General features: G+C 48.6%; 1 protein-coding gene across 2 annotated transcripts in view; it reads left to right on the top strand.

Moving 5' to 3' along the window:
- LOC142580131 (uncharacterized) overlaps positions 1-13,421 on the top strand; it is a 462,133-nt gene that overhangs the window by 394,263 nt on the left and 54,449 nt on the right. The window lies entirely within an intron of this gene.

Below are 13,421 nucleotides of genomic sequence, written 5' to 3'. Positions count from 1 at the left end.
AAGTGCCAAAGTTGCTGTCGTGTGATGTTTGTGTATTGCAACGTTCACAAGCTGCATGCCGAAATGCAAACAGCGTTCCATGTGAATGCATACTGTGAGGCGACGATGCTGTGATGCCAGGAGGACAAAGGAGGACGAAAGGGAGAAATGCTGAGGACAGGTACGGCGACAAAGGCTGTGGTGGATATTATTCGCCCTTTTTAATCCTACGTATTTGGCCTAACGGCAACTGGCACTCACGCGCGCGTCAGTCGTGCTAGGTGGTGCTCATGTGAGAAAGGGCTGTCATGCTGGAAGAGTGAGCGTCGGTCCCACAATCGGAATTGCAGTTCTCTCACTTGCCGCGTATTGGGCGAGACAGCAAGCTACAGCAGCAGCTTCCAGCAAAGTCCCGAGGGGGTCGTCAAGCTCGCTTTCTTCCCACCCATTTAGAGTCCTACGCGCCTAAAAAGTGGTGGTCATTTTCACTAACTAGTTACTAACACGTTACTTGTCCCAGAGAGCACTACCTTGTTAGTTAGTACAGCTAGTTAAAGGATGGCTAGTACTTTCGCTACCTGCTGAGGCTGGCAACAAGCACTACCTTAATACTAGCCAAAAACTACTTCGGTAGTGCAGTTACTGACGCAAATGAAATATAATTACCGACAATACAATGGGGCTATTCGATTCATATATCCTACTCATTTGTAATGGGAGGTCCCCTGTACAGTCTATTGACTATGGGACCTCCCTCTGTATGTATGTATAATCCCCATTTGTAACCTGATTATTATGCAAATAAAGAACTTGAACTTGAAAGAAGTCCTGCTTGCATTGGCATACGAAGTCCATGGTATTGTAGAAGCGTAAGAAAGTAAAATAAATATATAGGGAATAAATCACAACCGCGTCCTTTCCCTATACATGAAAGCATCAATTAGGGGTACACATATTGTCGCAGTACAACGCGGACAGTAAACAGGGAGACGTTCAAGAGCCGCAGGACAACTTGCTCAAATACAAAACAGGCCACAGACACGTCTTCTTCGTCCTCGCCGAAATCCTACTGACCCACTAGACGAAGTCCGTTAATGTCCCTATCTTCGTTGTCGTCTGCATAGAAGAATAGACGCGTCATTTGTCCCTCCCTAAGAGAGCATCTTGCCGATGCTAGGCCAGAAGTGTCACTTGCGGAATTAAGGGTCTCTCGCATAGTTATTTGCTCACATACGGCTTCATGCGGACAACGTGCACAAGTTCAAGACGGTGCGTGCGGCGCCGCTTACAATTGGGACTATCGGGGACGACCTCGTACGTGACGTCACTGAGACGGCGCAATACTAGATATGGTCCGAAGTATCGCCTTAACAGCTTCTCGGAGAGGCCTCGTTTTTGTATGGGTGTCCAAACCCACACTCTGTCAACGACGTCATAGATTACTATTCGCCGATGAAGGTCATAGCGCCCTGCGTCGTAGTCTTGCTGCTGGCAGATCCGCAAGCGCGCGAGTTGCCGAACCTCTTCTGCGCGTTGCGTAAACTCAGCGGCGTCCGTATCAGTGTCGTCAAAGTCATGTGGAAGCATCGCATCCAACATCGTTTGTACATCCCGCCCATGAACAAGGACGAACGGAGTCATGCGCGTCGCTCTTGTTTCGCCGTGTTATATGCAAAGGTGATATACGGTAAGATGTCGTCCCAATTTTTATGTTCAACATCCACGTACATGGAGAGCATGTCTTCAATTGTTTTGTTTAGGCGTTCTGTTAATCCGTTGGTTTGTGGATGGTAGGCGCTTGATTTCCGATGTGCCGTTCCATTTAGCAGCAAGACTTGAGCTAAAAGCGCAGCCGTGAATGCGGTTCCTCGGTCTGTTATTACGACGGTTGGTGCGCCGTGTCGCAACACAATGTGCTCAATGAAAAAACGCGCCACCTCTGCTGCTGTGCTTCTCTGAATTGCCTTTGTTTCAGGGTAACGTGTGAGATAGTCGGTTGCTACGAGAACAAAGCGATTCCCTGCAGTAGAAGTAGGAAGCGGACCCAATATATCCATTCCGATTTGGTCAAATGGTCTTCGAGGGACCTGGACGGGTTGCAGGAGGCCGGCTGGTTTCGACGGAGGCGACTTGCGCCTCTGGCAATCGAGGCAAGTGCGGACGTGATGTTTCACGGTGGTGTTAAGTCTCAGCCAGCAGCACCTCTGCTGCACTCTGGCCAACGTTCTCGGGTAGCCTAAGTGACCAGAAGTCACCTCGTTGTGACAGGCTTGAAGTACTTCCGTACGAAGAGCTGCAGGAATGACGAACAGATGGGGGGACCCGGTCGAAGAAAAGTTTCTTTTGTAGAGGACTTTGGCCCGCAAACAAAACGACAACAGGGCTCTTGCGAAAACTCTAGGCGGTTTCGCAGATCTGCCCTCTAAGTAATTGATGAACTCAAGCAACTCAGGGTCGTCCCGTTGTTGTTGGGCGATGGTGGATGTGTCCAGAACACAAAGAAATGCCGAGTCTTCTTCGGGTGGAGCAGACGACTCTATCGGTGATCGAGACAGGCAGTCAGCATCCGTATGTCGTTTCCCCGACTTGTACTTGACAGTCATGTCAAACTCTTGCAGCCGTAGGCTCCAACGCACCAGTCGTCCCGAAGGGTCCTTAAGGTTTGTCAACCAACACAGTGAATGGTGGTCGCTGGTAACTGTGAAGTGGCGGCCATACAAATATGGCCGAAATTTCATAACAGCCCATACTACGGCGAGACATTCCTTCTCAGTTGTGGATTATTTAGCCTCTGTACGTGAGGGTGTTCTACTTGCACAGGCAAGCACACTTTCTGTGTCCTCTTGCCGCTGCACAAAAACAGCTCCCAAGCCAACACTGCTAGCATCAGTGTGGAGCAATGTAGGAGCGGTCTCATCAAATTGAGCAAGCACTGGATGTGTCTGGAGACGTTCCCAAAAGTCAGTGAATGCACCTTGTGCTTCGTCGCCCCATACAAAAGCAACGTCGTCTCTCGTCAGGCGAATTAAAGGCGACGCAATGCGAGCAAAATCCGCAATTAACCGCCGGTAATAGGCACAGAGGCCCACAAAGCGCCTGACAGCCTTTTTATCGGTTGGTACTGGAAACTGTGCTACGGCCGCAATTTTCTCAGGATCTCGGCGAACACCTGCGTGGCTGACGACGTGACCGAGAAACTGTACCCCGAAGCCAAAGTGGCACTTCTCCGGCTTCAGGGCGAGGCCGGCGGACCGGATGGACTGCAGAACCGCCTCAAGCCGTTGGAGATGTTCTTCAAAAGTTGCGGAGAACACGATGACGTCGTCCAGGTACACTAAGCAGGTTTTCCACTCCAGACCCGAAAGCACAGTATCCATGAGGCGTTGGAATGTAGCAGGGGCTGAGCACAAGCCGAAAGGCAAGGCCTCAAATTCCTATAGGCCGTCTGGCGTAACAAAGGCAGTTTTTTCACGGTCTATAGGATCTACCTCGATTTGCCAATATCCGCTTTTTAAGTCCATTGAAGAGAAGTAACGCGCGTGACGAAGCCTCTCGAGTGAATCATCTATACGGGGAAGCGGGTACACGTCTTTCTTTGTCACTTGATTTAGTTTTCGGTAGTCCATGCAGAAAGGCAAGATGCCGTCTTTTTTCTTAACTAGAACTACAGGAGATTCCCAGGGACTCGTTGATGGTTGAATCACGTTGTCTTCCAGGATTTTTGCCACTTTTTGTTGTATGGCTTCAGGTTCTCTGGGAGCCACACAATAAGGCTTTTGGTGAATTGGTCTTGCCGTGTCCTCTGTAATTATCCGATGCTTCGTTAGAGGCGTCCGTCCGACGCTGGACGTCGACGCAAAGCAGTCATTGAACTTCAACAATAGCGTCAGAAGCCGCTCTCGTTCGTGCTGCGACAAAGCAGTGCTGACGTCGAGTGCAGAAGCTGGGCCTTGCGTAGATGCTTCTTCGAGTAGCGAACAGCAGCCTCGAACATCCGCAGCACCATCAAAATAAGCCACAGCCGTGCCCTTTGGAAGGTACCGTCGCTCTGTGCTAAAATTGTTAGTAACAAGTTAGTGCGCCCGTCGGTGACATTTGCGATTCCTCGTGCAACCGAGTGTTGGATCTGGAGGACAATCCCAATCGCTGTCCCGCAGATTTTGGACCTTGCCGTTGGGTGCGAGACTAGGCCGAGGTTGAGGAGGACTTTGGGATGAAAACTTCAGGTTTATTTACATTATTTACAGTGAGAGTACAAAGAAATTAAGTATTAAAGTCATTACGGGCCGGCAGCAACTCGGACGCTGCGGCCCGTGGCAAGAAGCTCGAGAGAGATGAATGAAGGAATGCTCTAGGAATGCTCTCTTGCTGCTCCCGGTCTGTGTCTTGAGCCCTTCGGTGTCTCGAAGTCACGTCACGTTCGGCCAATCGGCGAGCCCGCTCAGGTGACGCCATTTTCGGCCAATCGGCGAGCCCGCGCAGGTGTCGTAATTTTCGGCCAATGGTAGGCGCCCGTGCGGTTGTGTCACACCCGGCGCACAAGGTCGCTCCTTGGGCCCCAATTGTCCGAGCGCTTACTTTTCTCTGCGGTATTGCTATCCTGACTTGCGAGCGCCGTCACAAAGGCGGATGGGGGGATTGCTGCCAGGGCTTCACGGTGCATTCCAGCCGTCTTGCCTAGGGACCCACGCTACCTGGAACAGTGCCAGGCTCTCGCTGCACTTTCGGGAAGAGTCAAGCAGTGAATAGCTCCACCTGCGGCGCACGAGGTGCGGGACGCCAACTCGTTTGCACGTGCCGCGCCTCGGGAACGGGGTAGATCTGCTTCTGCGTTCCTTACTTAGGTGTGGCACGATTCGATGTGGTCTGGTGAACTCGAAGGAGGCTCAGGAAAAGGTCCTGTATCTAACACGAGATACCGTGAGTAAGCAACAACGTGGTTATTTGGTCGGCAACTCCCTCGCAATGAAGCGGTGCGTCACATGCTACCGTAACAAGGGTGGATGATCCAGGTGGGATGACGACGTCGTCTTCTGCTTGACGAAAGGAGTTGCGTTGGGTCGATAAGCAATGAACTAAACCAGGGCTCATATAAAACGTCACCATGCGGTCCAGAATGTTAATTACGGTTCCGCATTCTTTCAGGAAATCCATTCCAATAATCAAATATTTACAGCACACAGGAAGAACGATGAAAGTGGCCTCGAAAGAAGAATCCGGGATGCTTATTCTAGCAGTACATATTCCTATAGGCATCAGTACTTGCCCGCCTGCCGTCCTTATGTGGGGTCCCGCCCATCGCGTCTTTACTTTCTTCAGACGGAGGACGAGTTCCTGACTCATTATACAGAAGTCGGCACCAGTGTCGACTAACGCTGTCGCCGGCTGTCCATGCACCAAAACATCAATGTCGGCGCTCACAATTTCTTCAGTGTCGGGGTTTATCGGCTTCACGTCGTTCTACAGCGAGAGTGTCGGGGGCTTTTTATTGTCTTGCGGTGGGCCTGCAACCTCACCCCCAGAGGTCGCCGCCTTCAGTTTCCCCGGCGTGGGCTGGGTGACCTTCGTCCTCGGAGGTCAGCAAAAGTACGTCCAGTAGGGGAGCGTATCTGACGTGGAGGGGTTGGAGAGCGCGACCGACGGCCGAAATCGGACTGAACATGCGGCACAGATTCGTCATTCGGGTGCGCTATTGGAGGTCCCTGAAAAGCAGTTTCGTTGCGGCGTAGCATGGAGTCGTCATTTGCACGTCGACCATAGGACCACGGACGAAAAGGTCGAAATGATGTGTCGCGATGCCAGCAATGACGCGAAATGTGGCCGACGCCTCCGCAGTGAAAACAGAGTGGGCGCCTATCGACGGCGCGCCATGCGTCGGTTCTCCGAAATTGCGGCCGTCCCGTAGTGTCGCTTTGCGGCGTTGAACAAGGCGCCTTGAACGGCGGCTGGTGGTATGACTGTAGCTGCGTGATAAGTGCGTGCCTCGAAGCCTCCTCTTGCGGCGGCGACCAAGGAGCGACTGTCGGAGGCTAGTGGTATGGCGGTGTGGTTGTAACGGGTGGTGGACATCGGACAGCGGCTGCGTAGGTCATGGGACGCTGGTGATCTTGAAGATCGGCTGCCGGTAACGCCTGCCTGATTTCGTCACGCACCATTCTGGCGATTGACGGTATACGGGTCTATCCACTGTCGGCGTCAGAATCTTTTGAATTCCGTCTCTGACGAGTTCTCTGATCAATTCCCGCAAGGGGTTCTGATACTCGCCAGTCACTGCGGTGGCATTGATTGTGGTGCTGGTGGACAGTCGATCGTACAGTCTGCATCTCTGATGAAGGGCCCGCTCAATAGCCGTAGCCTCTTTGATAAAGTCAGCGACGGTGACTGGTGGATTCCGCACAAGTCCCGCGAACAACTGCTCTTTTACAACTCGCATGAGGTAGCGCAACTTTCTTTCTTCAGTCATGTTCGGGTCGGCTCTATGAAAGAGGCGGGCCATGTCCTCGGCGAACATTGTGACCGATTCATTAGGTAGTTGTACCCGTAGCTCCATCATCTGCTGGGCACGGTCGCGTGGATCGGCACTCGCAAAAGTATCTGTGATCTTACGAAAGTCATTCCATGTCGTTAGGCGGTTTTCGTACCAAGTACGGCCGCTGTCGTCAAGGGCGAAATAGGCGTGGGAGAGCTTTTGCTGCTGAGTCCACTGATTAATCTGTGCGACGCGTTCATATTTGTCAAGCCAGTCTTCAATGTCTTCGAAGACTGCTCCGCGATAGCGATCGGGGACCAGAGGATGCAGAACGCTTACTTGCTGTGGACTGGAAAACCGGCTGCTTTGGGGTGCTTGCGTTGGGCTGGTTTCGGCCATTGCGAGATGTGTGGAGCTCCTAGAGAGAGGTGGTTGAAGAGGGCAGAACTACGGGGCAAGGCCTAGCGGTCGACGACTAAAGCGATGCACGGGTGTTGTAACTGGTGATAACGCGTCCGCGCTAGAGGAACGGCTCCCAGAAGGACTCCCGAGCCTCAGGCGCGGTCAGTACCCCGCACCTCCGCCAGTGTCGCAGTACAACGCGGACAGTAGACAGGGAGACGTTCAAGAGCCGCAGGACAACTTGTTCAAATACAAAACAGGCCAAAGACACGTCCTCTTCATCCTCGCCGAAATCCTACTGACCCACTAGATGAAGTCCGTTAATGTCCCTGTCTTCGTTGTCGTCTGCATAGAATAGACATGTCAATATGTAAAGTTTGCCAGGGACATTAAGGTGCACTGATTCCAGGTAAAAGTCTACTACATATCTCCAACAAGTAACGATACGCATGAACACACATGCAGAACGGCAAAGGTTCTACGCGGCACTTACTCAATTAGCTACTTCAAGAGTATTTATAGCACTAATTTTAGGGAGCACATGTTGCAGCGGTGGGCACCTATGTATTTGGTTAAATAATCAAAGCTTCGCGCGTAAAATTGCTAAAGCCTACTGTGTTCGTATATGTGTGCGACGACGTCGCACATAACTGTTAGTCCAACATAGTGAACAACACTACATTTTATCTCAATTTTGCATAAGACTGTCACAATCACAGCATAGTAGGCCCTGACCAGACGCGGTAGTAGTGGCTTAGTAGTTACTTAATAAAAACTAAAACGTAGCCTTTCGGGCTAGTAAAGGCAGCACTTGCCAGCTTTACTAGCCACGGGCTTGTACAGAACTAGTGAGAAGGTAGTAAAATACATAGTTATCTAGTAAACTCGTGCATTTACGAGCTATTTAATCAATACATTTTTAAGAGTCTATCGGATGTCAGAGAGCCGGTCAAAGCTCCATGTTAACGCGATATTTCACGAATTGAGCAAATGTCTCTCAAAACCTGCGTTTATTATTGCGTATTTTGCATATTTTCTTCGGACATAATTCAATTAAAAGCGCTTGTATCACAAGACTATAGCGGACAAATACAATGAGGACTACTAGCAAATTGGTAGATTTATGGACGGAACGCTGACACGAAATCATATTCTTAAAGCTCAAGTTCAACTTTCGTTTATTCGTTATTTAAGACAAATTATTCAAATATATGAACGTGTTTTCGCAAGCACGCACGCGCGAACACGCAAGCTTACCCACACAACGACCAGGCATTCCCCCGCCCACACGCACGCAATGTTTGCGAATGGATACATTATAGAAACGAGTAATGCTGCCAACCAAGCCCGTCACTTTCATCGGCGCTTCATATCCGTCCTGAAGATCCATGTTTCGTGTTAACAAATCACCCAGCCTAAAGGAAACATATTGCCTCAAAGAGCAGTGCATTTTGATTCTGTGTTTCCTGTATTTAAGCCAGCAATACTGTCCTGTTCTAAACCACTGGTTCATTTTTGTTATACATAACACCCACCACTTCAGGCAGGGTGACTACGTCCTCCTTTATGGCTGGATGGAAACCTTTCAGACACCTTAAGATTGCATTTAACAGTGTGCGCTATCCTTTGGATTACCGTTGATATTGCGTTTGTCATTGTTTTTGATTTCATAACTGTCATATCTGACATCTCCATTTCGCATATCCAGTAGGCGTTTCCGCCTCCCTAACATTACGCTTTGCCTTTTCACAGTCCACGCCGCTAAAGCAATATTTACTGGTTATATTCCAGGTTATCTTTATTAGCTATGAGTCGCAGTTATTCCTATATAGTAGGTACCTAAATAGCATAACCACGTTTACATTTCTTTTTTTTCGTTGTTTTTCACATACCTCAGCCCAGAATAGAACCAGAGTTTGCTCGGGGCCTCTCGTAATTTAAGAAGTAAGCCCAGGCCATGTTTACTCTATCATTTTCTCGATGTTTCCCCATCTTGGTAAAAAATTACTTGTACGACCCAACACAGGAAGAATCAGAGCGCTTTGTTCAGCTGATTTCTTCTGGGTGCTATGTTGCATTGTAGAAATTTGCTTTTGACAATATAATGTGTTTCCTCTAGTAGTGCCCCGCTTGCAGTTTTTTTCTGCTGCGCACCAAGAGATAGCCCTCCCAAAGCTGCAACAAATGAATGTCTGTTTCACTTCGCCCTTCGATTCTAAACGTTACGTCGATTCTCAATATTGCCACGCTGTAGTGACTGTGGAACGCGCCTGCCTAACCGCTTAAAGCGCTAGTTAAAATAATATAGGATATGGAAATAATCATAAGTATAAAGGATTAAAAGAAAAGCAGTATAATATTGCCAAAAATCTGTTCCCTCACATTGGTAATTTCTTTTAATGATTACTACTTGAAAATTACTATGAATATATACATAAACAGTCTGTTCTCACAGTTGCCACAAGCACCGTTAAGAGAACTGTCGAAATTGATCATTGTTTTCGTGACATATCACTTGACACAATAAAATCTATCGTGGTGTAACTGTCGGCGAGCCGCGCTTGATTGCATGTATGTTAGAATAATGAAAAACAATATTGACATTGTCACGTTGTCGTCACGGGGAAGGATTAGAATTTCGCACAGCGGCAAGTCACAAGGCTAACTCATTGTTGGGCGAAGTTGTGCTCACATGAACTCGTGTAGAACGACAGGGACGAGCGCATACGTCCATCGTCCAAACCCGGTCTACGAGTCAGACGCGTCAGCTATTTGTACATGACTCGAAGAAAGTTCCAGCGTAATCACTAATGCCCGCGTACCTTCCAGAAAGTACAACACTATTCACCTGTTGCATACAATCTGATAAGACAAGGTTCGGAGACAACGTAGGCAACTGATGGAATCAATGGTAACGTTCGAGAAAGTCACGATGCATGTATAAGCAGCTCTTGGTATAAGCAGCGCTGTGGTATAAGTTGTTAGCGGGAAAAATGGCGTCCTAGGTAAAAGGAAAAAACAACTACGCGTGTGCATTGCAGTGAAGGGGGAATAACAAGACAAAACTGCGAGTGGCGTAAACAAACTCAATATTGGCCAGGCCAGAAAAGCAAGTAGTACTGAGGCACGACGAAACCAACGAGCTGAGTCGTCTAAACCCAATCGGCGGGTCAAGTGTGTCGGCTATTCATGCCTTTATACGTGAGTCATTGTATGTTTCGAGAATGTAGTTATACAGCAGTATTCTCATCGCGTACAGAGTCTAATGAGACGAGATTCTTACGCTGTAGCGTTGGTGACAACATTCGAGAAAGTTCCGACATCCGAAGGCGCGTCTTGCGCCGAAATATTATGTCGTAAGAGTCGCCGGAAAGGATAAACAATGTGTGAGTGTCAGTATGTTCACAAGTGTGAATATGTGCACCATTACTCATGTCCAGATGCTTATTACAACCTCACGCTTGTGTTTTAATGCATTAGCATTTTTACGATACTTGACGCACTTTCCGGGGGCTATATATGTTTGTAGGTTTCCATTTATATATCCATGTATGTATCTATGTGTCTAACAGTTTTCCCGCCTACCTAGTTGATTAGTGGCGGTGAAATGGCCAGCGGTAGTGGGGTATGTGGTGGAATGGGTAACCATCGGGGGATGCTGTGCTGAGGTAACCGGGTTTGACACCAACCTTCGAACCAGCTTGGGCCACTGAGTATGCGGCAAATTTGTACATACGTGCCGTTCTTCAACGAACTTGTTACACGCCAACATGGGACACGGAGACGCGCGACTGTCTAGGTGCCGCTGTTCGAACAAACTCTTCGACGCCGACTTGGAACACTGGATGTGCGCTACTCTGTCTGTGCCAGTTTCCAAAGAGCCTCTTTGATGTCAACTTGGCTTACCGGGTATGTGCCAGTAGGTGTGTGCCGCTCTTCTACGAACGTCTTTGACTCCGACTTGGGTATGTGCGTCACACCGGGAATGTGCCGTTCTATAACGCCAAAAAAGATCCCTTAAATTTCTCACATGCTGCACGGAATTGAATCCAGCTCACAAGGGATCCTCAGTGACAGCAACCCGGCGCATTAGTAGGCTGCGCCACAAGTACACTGGATATGCGCAGCTTTTCAATGAACGGCTTTCATACCAGTGCCTTAGCGAGCCGCGCCACAAATGCACTAGGTATGTACGGCTCTTCGATTAACGTCTCTCCGACTTAGGTTACTGAGTATGTGCCACTGAGTGTGCAGCAAGCTCGAAAACAATACGCCTTTTTCATCATGTTCGTGTGCTGCCCTCTGCCATACGCCGCTGGAAACGTTTTCAAAGGGTGCCGGGGCTTTCGCCAGTTTATTTGTGTACCTGCGCCCATGTTCAATGTGCGTCGGTTGGGCGTTTTGGGGACTGCGATTAAGTATTAATGGCTCCTGCGAAAAAGCTTGTCGTTCTTGGATGCCATGTAGAACTCACCGACAACTGGCTGAGCAGTACCGAGTGCTATGTTGTGCTAACAGTGTGGCGGAGAAAGGCATGCCGAGTTCGTCTGCCGACGCGGTTGCTTTGGAGCTTGTTGTCGTTGATGTCCGTTTTTGCACTTCGCTTTTTGTAATCCTTTTACTCATTTGTTAAACATTTCATTGTGAATAAAACACCGCTACAGACACAAGCCGGAGGGAGAAGAACACACAGGGCAGTACTAGCACGTGCATTTTTATTGAAACCCGCCGTGGTTGCTCAGTGGCTATGGTGTTGGGCTGCTGAGCACGAGGTCGCGGGATCGAATCCCGGCCACGGCGGCCGCATTTCGATGGGGGCGAAATGCGAAAACACCCGTGTGCTTAGATTTAGGTGCACGTTAAAGAACCCCAGGTGGTCAAAATTTCCGGAGTCCTCCACTACGGCGTGCCTCATAATCAGAAAGTGGTTTTGGCACGTAAAACCCCAAATATTATTATTATATTTTTATTGAAACACACCATGGGTTTTATAGAAGATTTTATAGGAGATTTTATAGAAGACCCGAGAACCAATAGTAACCAGGATGAAGTAAGACCAACCAAAAAATTTAAGACAGCACAATCTTCTAGGAAGATTAAAAACGACCGCATACACGTGGGCGTGAAAAAGCTGAAAGTGAGCAACACAAAATGAAACGAATAACAGATAAACGTGAGCAACATTTTAGCATTGCGCGTGCGACAACGAATTATCAGATAAAACTGTGCTCGGCATAAGTGCCCACTATAGTTCTCTCGCGAAAACGGGGATGCGATCACTGACAACGCTGGTATAACCGAGCGAGACGGTTATGTTGCTGTACCGAATGCCCTGTCTCATCTTTCCCGTTAGACGCAGATGCAAACAGTGCATCTCTGGAATTAAGAAATGTGTCAGCATAACAAAACGTACAGGCCCACCCATCTGCGTAGCGAATGCGACCAGCATCCTAGGGGGAACGCGAAAATAGGGACCATCCTTTCTTCTTCTTGTGCTCCGTCAACAGCCAAGTTGCAAAATGGATGGATGCATGTTATGAGCGTCCCCTTTGGAACGGGGCGGTGGCTTGCGCCACCAAGCTCTTGCTATTATACTGCATAATGCCCTACCTAGGTTAAAACAATAAAAAAAAAAAGAAAGGAAGGAACACTATGAACTCCCACAACCAAATTTTCTGATCCCCTATTGCGAACTGTGCTTTTGTACGTCTCCGTTTCTTGTAGTTTCCGTCGTTTTATTCCACCAAACCTCCAATCTACTCTTACTAATCCCTATTGCGGATATGTTTACTTTTCCACTCTTCTCGCTGAACCCAAGGGCTTCAAGGAGGCCAGTGGTGCCAAAATCGAGCGCTGGGTAGACGTCTTCACATTCTAATAAAACATGCTCCATAGTTTCCCTAGCTTTACCGCTGCAAGCACAAGCTTCTTCTGTCTTCTTATATCATGCTTTATAGGTGGGTGTTCTGAGGCATCCCGATCTCGCTTCGAAAAGTAATGAGCTTCCCTTTGAGTTATCATAAATTGTTTTTTTCCTGATTTACCTTTTTCTTTCTTAAGTAGTTACTCAAAACAAGATCTATTGCAGCGCCATCTGTACGTGCGTACAGGAAGCAGCCAGCAGCCGTCATTGTGCACGAGTAGTCGTGTGCATTCAGCCCGTTTGGTACGCGTGCTTCCCAGCTCAGCGTACTGAGTCGATGTTTATCCCTTTTCGTGCTACTGTCGGGCGACTGTGATCTGGCGCCATGTCAGTAAACTGCTGTGTGCCACTGTGCACGCAATACGGTGGCGTTGACAAGTCTGGACAAAAAGTAAGTACCGTCTTACTGCGTCGCACTTCCGATGTGTGCTTGTGTCAGGTAATGGCTTCTTTATGTTGGTAAACATGTTTTGACTCATTTTTATCGCTAGACATGTGACTGATTAATCTATAAGTGATCTCGACACGGTTTAGCGATGAAATTAATACGTAAATGCCTTTTAACCTGAAACCGCTGACGGTTTCTGCGATGCGACACGATGTTTACCCGACGCTGTCACACGGTTTTGACGACTTGTCTCACCAAGC

The sequence above is a fragment of the Dermacentor variabilis genome, chromosome 4 (assembly GCF_050947875.1).
Source record: "Dermacentor variabilis isolate Ectoservices chromosome 4, ASM5094787v1, whole genome shotgun sequence".
NCBI classification, from domain to species: Eukaryota; Metazoa; Arthropoda; class Arachnida; order Ixodida; family Ixodidae; genus Dermacentor; species Dermacentor variabilis.
The sequence above is the reverse complement of the archived record's forward strand: the minus strand, read 5'-3'. Positions and strand labels throughout refer to the sequence as shown.